General features: G+C 49.4%; 1 long non-coding RNA gene across 1 annotated transcript; it reads right to left on the bottom strand.

Moving 5' to 3' along the window:
- Positions 1-277: 277 nt before the first annotated feature.
- LOC309636910 lies at positions 278-18,001 on the bottom strand. Its single transcript, XR_014250308.1, has 3 exons — positions 16,543-18,001; positions 16,170-16,416; positions 278-1,511 (listed from the first exon to the last, which is right to left on the bottom strand). It is a non-coding gene; the product is annotated as an uncharacterized lncRNA (long non-coding RNA).
- Positions 18,002-18,606: the final 605 nt, after the last annotated feature.

Here is an 18,606-nt window from a genome sequence, read left to right as displayed (position 1 = left end):
ACTCCGAAGACCAGAAATCCTTCAGGTCCCTAAATAAGAACAGATGCTGGTGAAAATAGACCTTCAGGGCCCCCCACGTGGACTTGCGCACCTCACTGACTAATCAAAGCAGTCCTGGGCACCACCCTTCTGTGTGTGGTTTTGAGCTGGCAGAAGGTTCTGGAAATTAAACCAAGGGTGATAAAAATAACAACAACAATAACAGCCAACACATATTGAGTGTTTCCATGTACTAAGCTCTTTATTATCATATAAGCAGTAACTATTTGGGGTCCTCTGACACCCCTGTGGAGGGTGTACCTTTATACCTTCTTTTCTCAGAAGCAGCAGCTGAGATTCAGTGAGGCGACGTCAGCTGGCCAAGGTCTCTGAGCCGGTAAGTGTCAGGACTGGAATTCAAGGCCAGTTCTGTCTGCCTCCCCAGCCCGACGTTCCACCACGTGGTCTCAGGGCACTGGCCTGGCCTGAGCCTCAGCTGATCCATCCCTGCCCAGACAAACAGAACCCTGGGGATCCCAGGGCAGGTGGCACCAAGACGGCCACCCTCCCTCACCTCCTCTGAGCCACTCCAGCCACTTTGCTTCCCAACTCCTTGCACTCGGGCCTGGACTCCATCGAGCCCCCGGGAGGCTGGTCAGTAAGGTCCTGTGGGCAACTAGGGGAGTCCCCAGGCGTGTGCGACTCATCCCCCAGCTATGCGGGGAGCCTGCAGGGAGGCCGAGGGGCAGACCCCCTACTGCCCGGCCACTCTAATTTCGGGTGGTATTCTCCAAAGCCCCCGTGGTTCCCAGGCTTGGCATGGCTCCAGGGGAAGAAGAGCGAGCTGGACATCTCGCCATCAGTGGGATGCCTGCTGTCCATACCCTTTCCTCATTGGGTTTCTTCTCTGGTCTCATAAGCCTCAGTCTCCCCGCCATGAAATGAGGATATTTGTATCCACCACACAGGGATGGCCAGAGGCTCCAAGGACAGGGTGATGAGGATGCTGTCTGCTCCAGTTGCTTGTGATCAGCTTCACTAACAAAATGCACACTGTATTTCCATTAATAACATGAAGCAAAGTGGTTTCTGAGGTAGAGAAGAGAACACAGGCTTTGGAGGCCTACAGCCCCGGTTTACAGCTTTGGAGGCTGTGCCCCTCAGCTTCTGGGTGTTCCTTAAGCCCCAGCCTCAGTTTCCTCATCTGTAAAATGGACTTAATAATCCCTGCCTTTCAGGATTGTTCTGATTCAATGAAATAATAATATATGCAATCTGTATCAATAAAATAATATATTTTAATGAAATAGTAGCCCCTGTAAGTGCCTGGAACATTGCCGCCGTCAGGCACTAGCACTACTTTTTCCCACTGGTTGGCTTCATTTCTGACTCATCCTTGTTTTACAGATGAGAAAATGAAAGTCCAGAAGGTTAAACGGCTTGTCCCAGGTCACACAGCTGGCGAAGAGGAGAGATTTGAACCCAGGGTACAGGCTGCTGTCCCAGTAGTAGGTGAGGCAGATGCCTTGGGGCTGGAAGTAGAAAGAAGTCGGGGATTGAGCTTTTTCCTCGTGGCCTGGGCCTGGGTCACCCTGGTATGCCCATCGGGCCTCCTCCTGTCCTACCCTCTGCCTCTCCGCCCAGGCAGGGCCCCGACATCCCGCAAAGGGGACCAGCATCAGCCCTGGAGCCACATGAAAGGTCCCACTCTGCTCTGGGAGCTGGCTTCTCACTTGAAGATGCCTTCCCACAGAAATGTGTCAAAAAGTCAGTTTGACCCCATCAGCTCTGTGTGTTCCCACAGCCGGTCCCCGCCTCCAGCCCTGTGGGCTGCTGTCTGCTGCCCCCAGCCTGAGGTCTGCGGTGTCCCAGTGGCTCCAAAGGCGGGAATGCCACTCCAAGATTTTCCATGGGTTCATTTCCAGAGCCAGAGGGCTCACTCGCCACCTCACATGGCCGCATCTGAGACACCTCACCCACCTTGGTGAGGGACAGTCACAGGGCACCTCTTTTCACCTTTCAAATAGGTCTGAGGGAGAGAGTCACCAAGCAGGGAGCCAAGGTTGGGAAAATTATAGCACTTCACTCCTCCGCAGTATCACACCACCCTCTCCTCCGCAGTATCACACCACCCTCTCCTCCGCAGTATCACACCACCCTCTCCTCCGCAGTATCACACCACCCTCTCCTCCGCAGTATCACACCACCCTCTCCTCCGCAGTATCACACCACCCTCTCCTCCGCAGTATCACACCACCCTCTCCTCCGCAGTATCACACCACCCTCTCCTCCGCAGTATCACACCACCCTCTCCTCCGCAGTATCACCCCATCCTCTCCTCCGCAGTATCACACCATCCTCTCCTCCGCAGTATCACACCACCCTCTCCTCTGCAGTATCACACCATCCTCTCCTCCTGACCACAGCTGCTCCCCGGTGGAATCCTGCTTCTCAGACCCCCTGGGCAGCAAACATCACCAGGTGTTAAGGACCACCAGCACCCAACAGAGACTTTCTTCCCCATATAATCAGAAGAATTGAAGGACGGGGGGCTTCCATGGTGGCGCAGTGGTTGAGAATCTGCCTGCTGATGCAGGGGACACGGGTTCAAGCCCTGGCCTGGGAAGATCCCACATGCCGCGGAGCAACTGGGCCCGTGAGCCACAACTACTGACCCTGCGCGTCTGGAGCCTGTGCTCCGCAACAAGAGAGGCCGCGATAGTGAGAGGTTCGCGCACCGCGATGAAGAGTGGCCCCCGCTTGTCGCAACTAGAGAAAGCCCTCGCACAGAAACGAAGACCCAACACAGCCATAAATAAATAAATAAATAAAATTTAAAAAAAAAGGAATTGAAGGACGGAAGCTAGAGAGAAAGATCTGGAAGCCACCCTGGGTATCTTCTACTGGGAAGATACATTGGAGTGTTTTACTCAGGAAGATCTCGAGAACAAAGCTCCAAAGTGGGGACAGTTGTTCCCGGTAGAAACAAGGGAGCCCTCAGGACTTTCACACAAGGTAAACATCCCAAGGACACCCAGAGAGGGAAAGAAACAGAACTAATCATCACAGTTGCTATTTATTGAGCCACCACGATGCCCAACTCCTTCCACACATTGTCTTGTTTAAGCGCTCCACACACTAATTTTACAGATGAGGAAACTGATGTTTGGTCACACAAGCCCAGGAGCATTACTCCCGTTATGGAGGCATGCAGTTGCCTCTGCTTCCCAGGTTCCCTTGACGTGGAATTCGATGTGACTGGACCCCTCTGGTCTCATACAACTACATGCTCGTGTTAGGGTCTGAACCCGATGCCTGGCTCAGACTCAGGAATTTTAACCTCCACCCTCCACTGATATCAGCCAGGTGGTCCACAGTGAAGTATAAACCAGTTCTTGCCATGGGCAAGTAGCTATTTGCAAGTCCTTATTACGTGGTTCCCACCCCTCCTACCTGTACCAGGACCAGGAGAGGTGGAGACTGCAGGAAGGAAGCCAGCCCCACTCAGGAGATGGGGAGGCCCTGCCAAATTCTGGTGGCTGCTGGACATTGATAACGTGACCAGGGCCACTTTCACTGGAACTCTTGATTTCTTCGAAGATGGCAAGTTCTGGAGCCTACACAGAGAGCGGCAGCGGGCCAAGGTGTCAGGCATCTCAGGGAGATCAGAACGGCCTGATCCATTCCTTTTCCAGCAGGGGCAGAGTTGGACTCTATGGGGACAGAACCTTACTGAGGACCTGCTCATGTCATTAACCCTTCCAACAATGGGGAATTCCTAGTATCTCCTTTCTGAAGAGACTGAGGCTCAGAGAGGTCTTATTTGTTGTTCAAAAGCACATGGTAATTAAACGGCAGAGTTGGGACCTGTACTTGACCGCATTTGACTACAGTTCACGGTTTTTTCAACTCTCTACAGGGCCTCCTGAAGGGCAGGGGATGAAGTGGGGCCTCCCACCACCATGGGGGCACTCGAGGACATCCCTCAGAGAGGAAAGCACCCCTGGATATTGTGGCACCCTGTGAGACACTAAATCTTCAGAGTGTTAGGAAATACATCGGTAACACTAATCGTAATAATATTAAAATAACAATATTAGCAGTTATCACTTACCGAGTGCTTGCTATGCGCTAGGCACTATTCTAAGCACTTTATCCTTTGAACTAATCTAATCCTCAAACAACCTAATGAGCCAGATACTATTATCCCCATGTTCTGGATGAAGCAGCAGATGATGATGATGAGCTCTCATTGCCTGCCCCCGCCCCCTTCTGATCATTCATTCATTGAACAAACATTTGCTGAACAACTACTGTGGACCAGGCACCTTTCCAGCCACTGGGGATACAAGACCAAAAAGGTTCCTGTGCTCATGGACCTGACATTTCGGCGGAGAAGGCAGTCTATAAACAAAACAACAGCAACAAAATGGAGAGGAGGGTTTCAATGGGTAATAACCACGAAAATAAAACAGGCTGGGGTCAGCGGCATTTCTTTAAATTGATGGTTCAGTAAGGGCCTCTCCAGAGAGGGGCACTCGAGCTGACACCTGGATGACCAGAAGAAGCCAGACAGGTGAAGGGGGAAGAAGGTTCCATGCAGAGGGAACAGCAAGTGGCAAATGAGCCTGGAGGTTTGAGGAGCAGTGAGAACGTGGAGGAGGGGGAAGAGGGAGAGGCAATGAGGTGGAGGGGAAGGCAGGGGCCGGGTTTTATTACCTGGTAGGTCCGGTAATAGGAGGAATTTGAGCTGTATCCAAGTGAGACGACAAGCAATGGAAGGCTTAGCCGAGCAGAGATGGGATCTGATTTATGTCTTAGAACGATTATTCTGGCTGCTGCATGGAGAATTGATTTGAGAGTGGAGAAAGCAGAAGGGGGGTGACCAGTGGCAACTGCACCAAGAAAGGTGAGATTACAGTGATTACAGATTACAGTGAACTCAGGTGAGAGCGTTGGAGGAGAGAAATGTACTGATACAGGATGAATTTTGGGGGTGGCCCCTTCTGTTGTCCTCCCCCTAGCTATTTGGAAAGGCAACGATCAAGAAATGTATTTCCTGGGGCTTCCCTGGTGGCGCAGTGGTTGAGAGTCTGCCTGCCAATGCAGGGGACACGGGTTCGAGCCCTGGTCTGGGAAGATCCCACATGCCGCGGAGTGACTAGGCCCATGAGCCACAATTGCTGAGCCTGCGCATCTGGAGCCTGTGCTCCGCAACAAGAGAGGCCGCGATAGTGAGAGGCCCGCGCACTGCGATGAAGAGTGGCCCCCACTTGTCGCAACTAGAGAAAGCCCTCGCACAGAAACGAAGACCCAACACAGCCATAAATAAATAAATAAAATTTAAAAAATAAGAAATGTATTTCTTGCAGAGGCAAAATTTGAATCTAGGTCTTTTGGCCTCAAAGTTCAAGGATCATGCTTCCCTAATACGGGGAATACCCCCATCAGAGATTCCTTTCCCTTAAGCCTCACTTGCTCTCTGCAGAGATGTGTGACAGCCCGAACTCCTCAGTGTGCACCCTCTCTTGGGTGAATTATGACTCTCACCACAGGACAGAATTTTGCTGCCATCCTCACTTTACCTGTGGTCGGTCTGGAAGGAGGTACTCAAGTAGGAGATGAAGAAAATTTAAAGGGGTGACAGGGTTTGGTAAAATGTCATGATCCCTTGCTGGACTGAAACCTAGTTTTTTTTCCCCTTGTTTTCCAAATTAATTCAACATTCCAAATGAATCCAGAGAGACTTAGTTGGGGGCCCTTTCATGTGGATTGAAACTCATAAATTGCAGTTTGCTGAGTTGCAGGAAGGCGGAGAATTGAGCCCCACCTCCTCCCACTTGGCACCCCCCTGGAGGGTCTGGGAGGGAGAGAAAACGTGGGACCGCTCCCGAGTGGTCTTTAGGCCTCCTGCGTCAGACTCAGTGAAAGACTATAGGGAGGAACAACAGAATTTGGAAGCAGGGAAAATGGCCAGAGGTGGCTGCAGCTGATGCCATGGGAAAGAAAGCTAAGCTCTAAAATAGCAGGATTGAGGGACTGGGGAGCCGTTTAGACTCAAGGAGCTAAGAGTATGGGGAGGACCCTCTGTACCATACTTCATTGAGGAGCTCTCTGATAGTAGAGCTTGGAGAAAGGGAGTCTTTCTGACAAAGAGAAAAGACTTTGTGGCTGGATCTGAGGAGACCCTCTTTATAGATGGAACCATTCTTGCCAAGAAGGTATAGACAAAGTGTGCAGAGAACTAAGGGCCAGATTTAAGAAAGAAACATTCTGAGATCTAAGGGATTGGTTCCTATAGGTTTAATATTGCTATAGTTATCAGTTGGCTCTGCTGGACACATTTGTGCAAGCAGGCTAGGGAGCAATGTGTGGCACAGACCCTAGATCAAGGCATCACTTCCTCGGGAGATACCTCATGGGGTACCTTGGAATTCCATTGATCATGACCATTCTTGAATCTAGAATGATATGGAAGAACCTTCAGGTAAACAGCATTAGGAGACAGGAGGGGTTTGTACACTATGGGGTTGCCAGTGGGTTGGATATATCAGATGGAGAAAGGAACGTGAAGGTCTGCCCTGCTGGGGACTGCTCACACATGGCAGTAATAAACAAGCCCACTGAGTGCATGGAGCAGAGGTGGTGGAGAGGAAATTGCACACCACTAGCTCATTCTTTAGTCCTCCTGATTTTTTCCCCTACCCAAGTGCTATGGTCTGAATTGTGCACCTCGCCACCACAACAATTCGTATGTTGAAGCCCTAACCCCCAGTGTGACTGTATTTAGAGCTAGGGCCTTTAAAAAGGTAATTAAGGTTAAATGAAGTCAAAAGGTGGGTCCCTAATTCAATGTGACTGATGTCCTTATAAGATGAAGAAGAGATGTGTGCACACAGAGGAAAGGCCATGTGAGGACACAGCAAGAAGATGGCCACCTACAAGCCAAGGAGAGAGGTCTCCTTGATCTTGGACTTCCAGCCTCCAGAACTCTGAGAAAATTAATTTATGTTGTTTGAGCCCCAGTCTGTGGTACTTTGTTACAGCAGCCCTTGCAAATTAATACAAGAGCCGGTTTGGCTCTCTAGACGTGAACCTCTCCTTCCTCCTGTCACTTATTCCAACAAAGAGTAGCAGGCTTTCCTTACCCTCAGATACTTGAAATGACTCCCAGTTTTCCAAAGTCTAACTCTCTCCACTCTTGGGACAAGTTAGTAGTCAAGGAACTGTTACATCCGTTGATGTTAAAACTAGTATGTGAAAGTTTGAGGATTAATAAGATATTTTCATACTCTTAAAGTATCTTTCCACAATCACTTACTTATTACAAAAAGAAAAATAGTAACTTGACGTTGAAGAAAGTTGACAGGTATGCCCTTATTCAAGAAGATAAATTCACCATCCACAGCAATGAGACACACAGGTATCATGTGCCTCCTGATATGACGTACTGAGAAGGACACAACATCACTTCAGTGATATTCCTGTCAAACATGCACAGCTCAAATCTACAAGTAAAGAAACACCAGGCAAACCTATATTGAGGGGCACTCTACAAATAAATGATCTGCTCTAGGAAAATGTCAATGAAAGGCCAAGGAACTACTCAGATTAGGATCCAGAGAGACATTACAACTAAATGTAATGTGTGAGTCTGGATTGGAATCTGGATGAGGAATGACGTCTGCAATTTATTATCGAATGGTTTGGAAAACTAATAGTCATACGTGTAGAGAGAAAGACCGATAAAACAAATGAGGCAGATGTTAACAAGGGTGAATCTGAGTGAAGTGCATATGGGGGTTCTTTCTTCTATTCTTGTAAATTTTCTATAACTTTGAAGTTATTTCACAATAAAATATTTTATAAAAAGTCACATACTGCACAGTATTCCTTATAAATGATCCATAGAAAAACCTTCATTTTCTTGGGGGAAGTCAGATTTTTCCTTGGTGCTAAATGCCAACATGCTTTCTTTCAACCAATAATGAAAAGTGTGTAACCCATTGCTTTCCATTTTTGCCTTGACCGCTAGGAAGCCATCCCATGCTACAGGGATATATCAACTTGGACAAGTTACTTAACCCCTCTAAATCTCAAGTTTTCTTCATTTGTGAAATGGGTAAAATAATAGTCCCTACTGCTGAGGGTGGTTGTAAAGACATAAAGTGCTCAACACAATAGATGATGTGTAGTAAGCACCCACTTTAGTTGTCTTCCTTTATTATTGTTATTTTTATACTGCCTATCAGTCACTCAACCCTCCCTACTAAAATGAGCTTGCGGCAGACTCATCTGAAATCAGGAAAACTTAGAGCTTGCAAGGGAGGTGACTTTTCCCACGTGTACATTATCAGTATATCAGAAGTTCTGAGATCTCACCATCAGACAGCCCTCAAAACATGGTGGCAGGAACTATGGGGATAATAGGAACAGCAATAGCTTTAGAGTCACACAGACTGAGATTGAAATTCCAGCTCTGCCAACTCACTGGCTTTGGAACTGTTTGCTTCAGGAAGGGCTACTGGGCTATGCTGCAGTAACAAACATCCCCGAGACTCAGGGGCTTACAATGAGGTCCATCTCTTGCTCACGCTACAAGTCCGCTCCAAGCTGGTGGGAGGCTCTGCTCCCTGATATCCTCCCTCCAGAGCCAAGACTGATGGAGTCTCCACCACCTGAAATGCCACCACTTGCCTGGGCAATGGGAGAGGATGAGGCACTCACATTTCATTGGCTAAAGCAAATTCCAAAGGAAGTACAATCCTACCACGTGCCATGGAGCTCAACTAAAAATATTTGGTGAACCTCACTCATGATTCTCACAGTCCTCTTGGACAAGTCTTGATCCTCTCTGAGTCAATTTCCTTTCTGTAGAAGGAAGAATAATCATATCAGACATCTCAGCACATGTGTGAAGATTGAATGAGATACATTGGAAGAAGCACTAACTTGGGTCAGAAACGTAATAGCTATTCATTGTAATAAATTATACTGTTTTCCCTCATCACTCAGGTATCCCAAAGGAGCAATACCATCTCCCTTGTGAGTCTAGATAGATAGATAGATAGACAGATGATAGACAGATATCCAGTGATTACTTTTTTAGGAAAAGTAGAACCCAAGAAGACCACAATGAAAAAGAGAGAGAATTTGTCTCAGGGACAGAGAGTAAAGACTCTTCAAGTTTTTTTTCTTTAGGTCCCATTGGGTTTCAGGAATAATCTGGTCTGATCTCCAGACAGGATTGCACTGACACAAAACTTTACTCAGAATCCACTGTGTGCCAAGCTGTATGCAAAGCACGGCAAAGCTCAGACCCTGTGAGAGCTTTAGGGGCTTGGAGGAGGATGGTATACATGTATTGATAAAAAACTCACGTACAAGTGTTGACAAAAGTTGAAGGTGGCCGCATCAAGTAGGGGCAAAGGAAGGAGCTTGCACCAGCTTCTGGGGTCTACACTGAACACCTGGGGCAGGGGATGGGGAAATGGGATCATGACCGCATTGTCTGTAGCATTGAACCTGGCATCCCCCAACCACTGGGCAGGCTGGTACCATGGAGTCAAAGGTCTCAGCATCAGCCTGAGGCCAGGTTCTAAGTGTAGCTTCAAGGAACCTTCACCAGGGAAGTTCTATCTTTGGGTCCAAGTTCAGCTTGGGCCCCTGCCAGGCTAACACACCAACTGTACACAGTACCTCCCTGTGGGGTGGAGGAGGATTTTAATTTTTCTTTCCTGGCTTATCTCAATTGTCAAATTTTTTTCCAGTTAATATGTAATTACTCTTCCTCATAATTTTTTGAAGTTTTTAAAAAAAACCTCGGTAGACCATGGATTCACCTACAACAATGTTTCACAAACTCCAGTCATCTCTAAACCACATTCACAGCTTTTATCATGTATACTATTTAGTTAGTATCTAAAATTCATCCCCCACAAAATAATCCTCTGAATTTTTAAAACTCACTTACCTCTTTTGGCTTCATTTTATGCAATAGCATTTATAAAATAACAGGTTTACTGTGCTGATTATATTTTTACTACTACACATTGATGTAAATATATAATAAGGTTTAAAATTTTTTAAGTCATCCCCAATGGAGTGGGTACCAAGCATTAAAAAAAAACACTGCCTGGGCCACATATAATGAGCAGGCTTCTCTAGGGTAAAAGAGCAGATGAAGCTCTACAATAAATGAGTTTTGCAACCTTGGAAAAATTATAGAACCTCTCCGAGCTTTGGTTTCCTCCTCTGCAAAGTGATTAAACAAGAGTCTGCAGCTTTTAAGGTGGTGTGAGGATGAAATGAAATGATGCACCTAAAGCACCTATCACAGAGACTGGCTGTTGTTATATGTCTCTCACTGATTCATTCCATAACCAGCAGTTAAGCCCTGTGCTCATAGCTGTGGAGGATTCAGATGTGAGTAAGACACAATCAACACCATCCCAGCAATTTGCAACCCAGTGTTCCTGGACACACATACCTAGAACACAGAGAAGGGCGTCTTAAATGTCTCTTGAGCAGTCCAGGCAAAATGCAATGAGAGTTTGAAGGAGGAAAAGGCAACTTCCAGCTGGGACATGTAGGAAGGCTTCATGGAGGAGGTACCATTTACACGGGGCAGTGACAGATGGGAAAGGTGTGAGTATGCAGAGCTGCGGGGAAGGAGGAAGGGAAGAGCTTCAGCAAAAGCTCAGAGGCAGCAAAAGGCAAAGCACCCTCGCCCTCTGGACCTCCTTCCCCCTTGGAAACAGCCTTTCTTTTCTGCCATCCTCGGTGAACGACTTCCATTGAGGTGTTCCAGTCTGGCCACCAACATTCTCTTGCATCTTTAAGATTTCCCATGGATCCACTCCTGCTCACCAGCGTCACTCTACCCTGCCTGTCATTTTCCTCTTCTGGTCATTCTTGGCCCCCTTGGGGGCCCCAAGGGCAGGAATCAGGGTAGCTGAGACTGGAAAAGGAGGGCTTATAGAAACATGATCACCACATTCCCATATCTGTCTGGGGGAGCAGCGATTGGGCTCTGTCTGTGAGACCCTTTGGGGGCAGAAGTAGAATGAGTGAGGGGGGTTTACAGAGGGGCCAAACTCTCCCACTGTGCTCTGTGCTGCCCCCTAGGGGCGGCAGTTGCTCCCGGGCAAGATGAGAAGAGCATTCGGTCTCCAAATTTTTGAGGGACTTCCTGTGTTGGAGAGGAATTGGGACAACTGAATACTCAGTCATTTTGCCTCTAAGACTCTATTTGTTCCTGAAAATTCACTTAGAAAAGCAACAGAAAATCTGTTATCCCTGCCACCTGGTTTCCTGTGAGCCCCTGGCTAAATCAGCTCGAGTGTCTATTTTGAGCCTGTCTTGGCTGTTTCTAGCACATCAGAGCCAGAAAGAGCTTCCAAAACCTTCTTCTCCCAACTCATGGAGGTCCAGGACAAGGGGTTTTTGGGTTTTTGTCCACAGACCCCAGCATAGAGCTGGGAACCTGGTGTGCTCTAAGCCCACATCTGCTGAACTGCAGACAGAACTGAAGTCCACGGGCAAGCAAGACTCAGCAAGAGCCAGTGACCTGCCTCTGTCACACTACACAGAAGAGCCAGAGCCAGGACGGGGTCCCAGGCTCGGCCCCCAGACCACTGCCCTGTCCCCCATCCCTCCGCCTGCTCTCTTCCAGACAATGACCCCATCCACACATTCCACGTGTGTGAAGGCAGCAAAAAATACACTCCAAGCTCAGAAACGAGCAAGGCCTTATAGGAGACAGCCTCTCTTCCTGGGTCCAGCCGACGGCCGCCCAAATCTAGGCTGGGCAGATGAAGGGGACCGCCGTCTTTTCTCTGGTCGGAAAATGATATGGGTCTCCAGCTTTGGGTGGGAGGCACCAGAAAGAAGCCCCAAACAAAGACCACACATCAAATGCCGTGCACACGTGTTCCAAGGGGAGAAGATTCTTGGTATTTCATTTGAGGGGCTTGGAGCTGAGAAGGGAATTTTCAGTCCCGGCGTCTTCTGAGGGTCACAATGTCTGTCTTTTTATTTTTGATCTAAAATAGAAAAAAGAAAAGAAGAAAGGAAGGCAGAGGAAGAGGGGGGAAGGAAAGGAGAAAGCCTCCTCACCATAATTGAATTACTGAGCTGGCCTCTGGGGCTGACGCTGGAATCCAAGACGCCTTTGTGCAATGTCTGAAGGGACCCGGGACAGCGGCAGGGATTTCAAAGGGGAAGAGGAAGAGCTCGGGTGGCCAGGAAGCTAATCGGGATGGAATGGGCTAAAGAAGGGAAGGGGGAGCGGCAGAAATTGAAAGCTGAAGGCCCGCCTTGCTCCAGGCCCTGCCCTGACCCAGGGTGGCCGCCCTGTACCAGAAACCTGGGTAGAGGCTGGGGCAGAAGGTAGGCTGAACAAGCAGAAAGGTCCCAGCAGGGACCAAGACCTCCACAGGGGCCGCGCCTGACCGGGGCAAGGATGGAAGGAATTAACACCCAGGGCACTTCCTATGTGCCTGGCTTTGTGCTAGGACCTGGGAGCACTCAAGTAGCACAGGCTAAGCACTCATCAGGTGCCAGGCGCTGGCTTGGGCTCTTTTAGGTGTGTTGTCACAGTTAATCCTTAATTCTCAGAACAACACGCTGAGGCAGGTACTTCGATATCTCCCGATTTACAAATGAGGAAACCAGAAAGGTCCAGAAAGTTAAGCGATTTTTCCTGAAGTCACACAGTGAGTGGCAGAGCTGGGACTCACATCCAGGTCACTCGGACACCATAGCCAGGGTCTTAACCAACAATCTCATCATCTCGTTTCATCCTTACAACAGCCCAGCCAGGGAGGCGTGGGTCCTAGCGGGGGAAACTGAGGCACAGAGAGCTTAAGAACTTTGCCAAAGCTCACACAGGCAGGAAGGGCTGAACTGGGATTCGAACCTATACGGTCTGGCTTCCGAGCCCTGCATCTCACCTCCTGGGGTGGAGTGTCCTATGTCCTGACCACATGAGCGTCCTCTCCTGGCCCCCTGCCCAGCCAGAAAGCAGGCAGCAGAAAGGACATGGCAGGAGCCACCTGCTGACATGAGGAAAGGGTTAATCGTGGCCAGCCGGGCCCCTTGGGTGTCATGTTGAAGGCCTTGAAGGCCTCTTGAATTCTCATAGACACAGCTCCCCACCTCAGGCCAGTTGCCATCACCTTGGTGCCCAGGTTAGGTTGAGGTCTGTATTGTTGGAACAAAAAGGTAGAGGTTTATTTTGTAAATAGAGATTCTAGTCGTTACTACGTCCTCTGAAAATAACAATTTTCGAGACTTTTGTTCATCACACTAACAGAACCCCATCTGCAGCAGGTTTCTCAGCCTTGGAACTATTGACATTTGGGGCTGGATAAGGCTTCACTAAGGGGGCTGTCCTGTGCCCTCGAGGGTGTTTAGCGGCATCTTTTGACTTTACCTACTAGATGCCAGTAGTACTCTCCCCACTCTCTCCCCACCCAGTTATGAAAATCAAAAATGCCTCCAGACATTTCCCCAAAGTCCCCAGGATAGGCAGGAAGAGGACAACATTGCCCCGCCTGAGAACCACTGGCCGAGAGAGTAAAGCCCAAACTCCAGTGCTGCATTCTCCTGCCTCTGCCCATCAACCCACTGCGCCCAACACACCTTGCTCTGGGGGTGCCTTGGGGTCTTTGCACATGCCATACACATGTCTGGAATGCCTAAGCGTCCATAAAGACCCAATTCTGAGTTGCCTGCCCTGTGAAGCCTTCCCAGTCTTCACTTCATCCCCACCTAACCCCTCCTCCATACCATGTTGTGACCCTTTCCACTGTGATCCCATAACACCTAGAACATTTCTCCAGTGTTGTGCTTTTCCAACTGTCCCTCTCCAGGTCAGTCTGGATCCCTGGACTCTCAGCCCCCTCTGAGGGTCAGGAACAAGAATTCCACATTCCTGATATACAGTAGGTGTTCAACCAATGTTTGTTGAATGAATACATGTAATGTGTTCATTACAAACAGCCTTACTCAGTAACAAAAGCAGATCTAGTAGATCATAATGTGGGCAGTCCCTGTATTTATTTAATGAATACTTGCCAGATATCAACCAGGTGAACAAGACAGACCCGGGTCCCTTACTCTTCTGGAGCTCAGGGTCTAGTGTGGATGACCATTACACAATTGATGAACTGACTGACTGATGAACTCACACAGTTGATTAACTGACTGACTGAGAGTTTTTGTGATGAAGGCCATGACCGTGTCGTAGAGGGCATGGTGGCCGTGTCTAACAGAGGGGCCCCGAGGTGCCTGAGTGGTCAGGGAGGCCCTCCGTGAGGAAGCGACATTTAAGAGGGGACTTGAAAGGTGAGTACACAAGGGCCAGCTAAACAGAAGGAGGGGTGTTCCAGGCAGAGGGAACTGTACTTGCAAAGTCCATGAAGCAGCAAGAAGTGAGATCAGTAGATGGATTTGGAAAGCCAGTGCGGCAGGAGGATGTGAGGGGACTGGGGGCCCTCAGCAGTAAGGTTTGCCCGTGATTCCAGCTGCAGGGTTTCTGCCCCAAGGACTGAATGTGCTGGTGGTGGGTTCTCCCAGCAGCCTCATCCCCATTTTCCCAGGCAGGACCTCCCTAAATTTCTCCAGCAGCCCCCCTTCCACTTCACACACACACAGAGTCTGATTGGCAAAGATCTGGCTGGGCTCCAGGAAAAGAAGACTTTGTGAGGGAACAGGGGCACTGGGCAGGTGAGTGTGTTTCTTACGCAAAGGGTTTGCTTCTCACTCAGACTTGGCCTGAGTGACAGTGACAGGTGGAGGCAGAAGGGCCTCAGAGGCAAAGCTGGGTCACACTCTCCACTCAGACGTAGGGAACTGATCAACTTGACCCACGTAGACTGGGCACCAGGTGCTAAGACCTTACCCGCATAGTATTCTTGATGACATGGATTAACTCCCCTCATTGTATAGATCAGAAAACAGGGATCAGAGAAGGTTGGTCTTTGCCCAGGGTCACACAGCCAAATCCACAGCCTGTGCTCTGAACCACTTCAGCATGCACCTCTTGAGGTTCAGAGAGGGCAAGGAACATGCCCACAGTCCCACAGCCAAGAATCCCAATGGCTCCCATTTGCTAGGTAACCACTACCCACCTCTGTGTCCCATCCTCTGCTCGTCACAATACCTCAGTGAGACAGATCCTACCCTATCAGCGCCTTTTTCAAAGGAGAAAACCAAGATCAGAAAGCTAGGAAGGGGCAAAATTAGGATTTGAACCGAGGCAGTTGGACTCCAAAACCTGTTTTCTTAATAGTTACACCTCCCTCAGGGAGCGCTGGGACTAAACCCTCCCCCTTCCCCTCTGATGCTCAAGATGAATTTACAGAGGCCGTTTGTCTTTCCCTGGTGAGAGTGGAGACTTCAACAAATAACCTCGCAAGGTGACACACTTCCTGAAATTCATACTACAGTGTCAATGACTGCTCTGGGATCCTTCCCTCAGAGGAAGTTTCATCAGGATGTTATCAGGGGTCAGGGGATGCCAGGCAGGAATTTGTGGAACAAAGACGTTTGTTGGAAGCAGGCCTCAGGCCGCTATGAGGAGCCGGGTCTGAAGGGTAGGCCCATGGGGATGGTGATACCGGTGACCTTCTGAGAATCCTAGTGGCTTCTTTAGAAGATGGTTTCCCATCTCATCTGTCTCTCCGTTGAGCTCCTACCACCGGCCAAGCACTGCTCAAAACACTGGAAATACGGCAGTGAACAGAACATTGATATTCTAGTGAGAAAAACAGATAAAAATCAAACAAGTAGGAAGAAGTGTTGGAGAGACAGTGGTGGCCCCAGGATCGGAGTCGAGCTGAGAGGCCCCCTCGGCCAGTCGGTGGCTTATCCCAGAGGAGGCTTATCCCAGGCCCGGGGACACGCCAGCCAGCCAGACCTGTCTCCGCCCTCCGTGAGCTCACGGTCGCTCGTGGTCCAGTGAGGGACAGACGTGTGTCCCTCCCAGGCCCAGCTGTGCTCCCCACAGAAACAAAACAAAGCAGCCTCAGACCCCTCCTTCAGGCTCGCTGCTGGTGGCTATTTTAAGCCCTCGTAATCACTTGAAGTGACTAACACTGATTAAGTCTTTACGAGAAATGAGGAAATTCCTCCCCAGTCCCTCCTCTGTGGCTCCAAACCACCTCAGAGCCACTTTATTAACTCACCCAGCCTGGAACCAGGCTTGTCTGGCACGATGTGGCTTTATTTTTCCATTGGGTCTCGGCCCCGTGCTGGCTTCTCTCTAATAACCAGCCCGTCAGCTTCACTATCACAGGCAAGCCCATCCCTGGGAGCTGGCTCCTTCCGCCGAGCTGGGATGGCTCTGATCGTCTCAGCTTTGAGGAATGAGGGCCGCCTGGGTCTCCAGGTGTGCACAGCTGGCCAGATGTCCTTGCTTGTCACGTACACACACTAGTCCATCCAACATAAGTGACTAGGCCCCCGCCCTGCCACCTCTTACCAAGGCACACACTTCCCTCCATGTCAGTGCCTCCCATCCCCCCAGCCCGCCAGCACATGCTTCATGCACAAACTCACCAGTATTCCTTAAAGATGGATTGGTGTGCCAGGCTCTGTAGAACACTGAGGAATCAGGCACAAGACAGCAGTGGGGCTACAGACCCTATAATCCTGTTAAAAGGTAAAATGACCTGAGTGATAAAGAAAGATGTGAGCAATGGCGTATAAAATGTGTGGTGTATAAAATGAGGAACTCAGTTCAATGATGAAATCACAGAAGGCTCCCGGTTGGAGGTGGCTCTGAGACGAGGATGAAGGACGGGGAAGGCACCTCACAGGTGGAGATGATGGTTACTGTTTATTAAGCACTTGCCATGTGTCAGGCCTTGTGCTAAGCACTTTGATGCATCCTCTCATCTTGTTCTTATAAGGATGGTATGAAGGAGATATTATCCCTGTCCCCATTTTAGATTAGGGAAAACTGAGGCTTAGAGAGCTTAAGTAGCTTGCCCAAAGTCACACAGACCCAAGGGGGAAACTGGGAATGCAGCACCCTTACTTTGGACACTGTCCTGCCTCAGATGGAGAAAAGGGAAGGGCTTCTGAGAACCCATTCTTGTCATCTCTTCTCAACTCTACTTTCAGTGGTATCAGGTTGGCAGCTTGAAATTGGCCATGGTGGGAGCATTTGCACCACAGAAATTGGCAAATGCTACAAATCAGGGTTTTTTATTTTATTTTTTCCAGAGAGCTGGTTGACCAGCACGCCACTTGCATATGAAGTGGCAGGAGAGAAGGCATCAGTACCCATGGTAACAAGCTGGAACATAGGGTCCTAAGGAAAAAATGTAGGAGGAGACTCAAAAGACAACATGGGGCAAAGCAAAGAAGCTTGGAGTTTATCCTAAAGGCACTGGGGAGCCACAGAAAGTTGTTGAGCAGGGGAGGGATGTGGCCAGATTTATGCTTTAGAAGGGCCACTCTGTGGATGGATGAAAGGGGTGGGCTGTTGAGACAGAAAGCTGGTTAGGAGGCATGTTCATTTCCTAAGGCATTAGGGCTTCTGTAACTCCTCTCCCTGACAGGAAAGGTTGCCAGCTCAGGGGAGAAGCCCATAGCATCACATCAAATCCGGAAGGTCCTTAGACCTCTCCCCTTGACTGTCCGAAGCAAGTTCCTGCCTTTCCAATTCCAGTACCTCCTGGGGAGCCTGAGCCCAAGGTAGAGTGCCCCCAGCCTCATATCATCATTATCACCATCTCCACCAACCCCTTCCCCATGCTTTCTCTTCTCTTCATGCTGCCTGATATATCACAACAGCCAGGGCCTGTCAGGGCAGGCCACCCATTGTCCGTCCTTGTAACACTTAGAACACAGTAATGACTCTAAAAATGGATGGATGGATGGATGGATGGATGGATGGATGGATGGATGGACGAATGGATAGATGGATGGGTGAGTGGATGGGTGACTGGATGGATGGATGGATGGATGGATGGCTGAATGGATGGATGGATAGATGGATGGGTGAGTGGATGGGTGAGTAGATGGATGGAAGGATGGATGAATGGATAGATGGATGGGTGAGTGGATGGGTGAGTGGATGGATGGATGGATGGATGGATGGATGGGTGAGTGGATGGATGGATGGATGGATGGATGGCTGAATGGATGGATGGATGGGTGGATGAGTGGATAGATGGATGGATGGATGAAAAAAGGGAAAAATAAATGAGTGAGTGGATGAACTTCCTGTCCCACTAAAGCTCCTGGGAAGGACAGGAGGGATGCCGAGGAAGGGCAGGAGGGCACAGAGGAGCCTGAGAACCTTGGCAAAGGCAGCAGATTAATGGCCATGAGATAAGTGGAGAAAAAAAATGTGAAAAGAGAGACTGATGAACACAGCCTTCCAAGGGGCCGAGAGGAGTGGGTTAATGAGCCCGTGTCTCTTGTCTCGTCAGCTCATAAACCACTTGGTTTCCTGTCTTGAGGCGGGAGAAACCCAGGGAGAGGAATGTCCCTGTCATACTGTGGGGGGGGGGGGTGGCTGCTTTTCTGGTGGGCAAGTGGCTTGGCACTGGGGTGTGCCTGACGTGGCTTGGTTAACCACAAGGGTGTCTCCCCTTTGGGGCAGTCTCCCTC

Source organism: Balaenoptera physalus, assembly GCF_965194825.1.
Source record: "Balaenoptera physalus genome assembly, chromosome: 10".
Lineage (NCBI taxonomy): Eukaryota > Metazoa > Chordata > Mammalia > Artiodactyla > Balaenopteridae > Balaenoptera > Balaenoptera physalus.
Note: the sequence above shows the minus strand (reverse complement) of the source record. Positions and strands in the feature narration are given on the sequence as shown.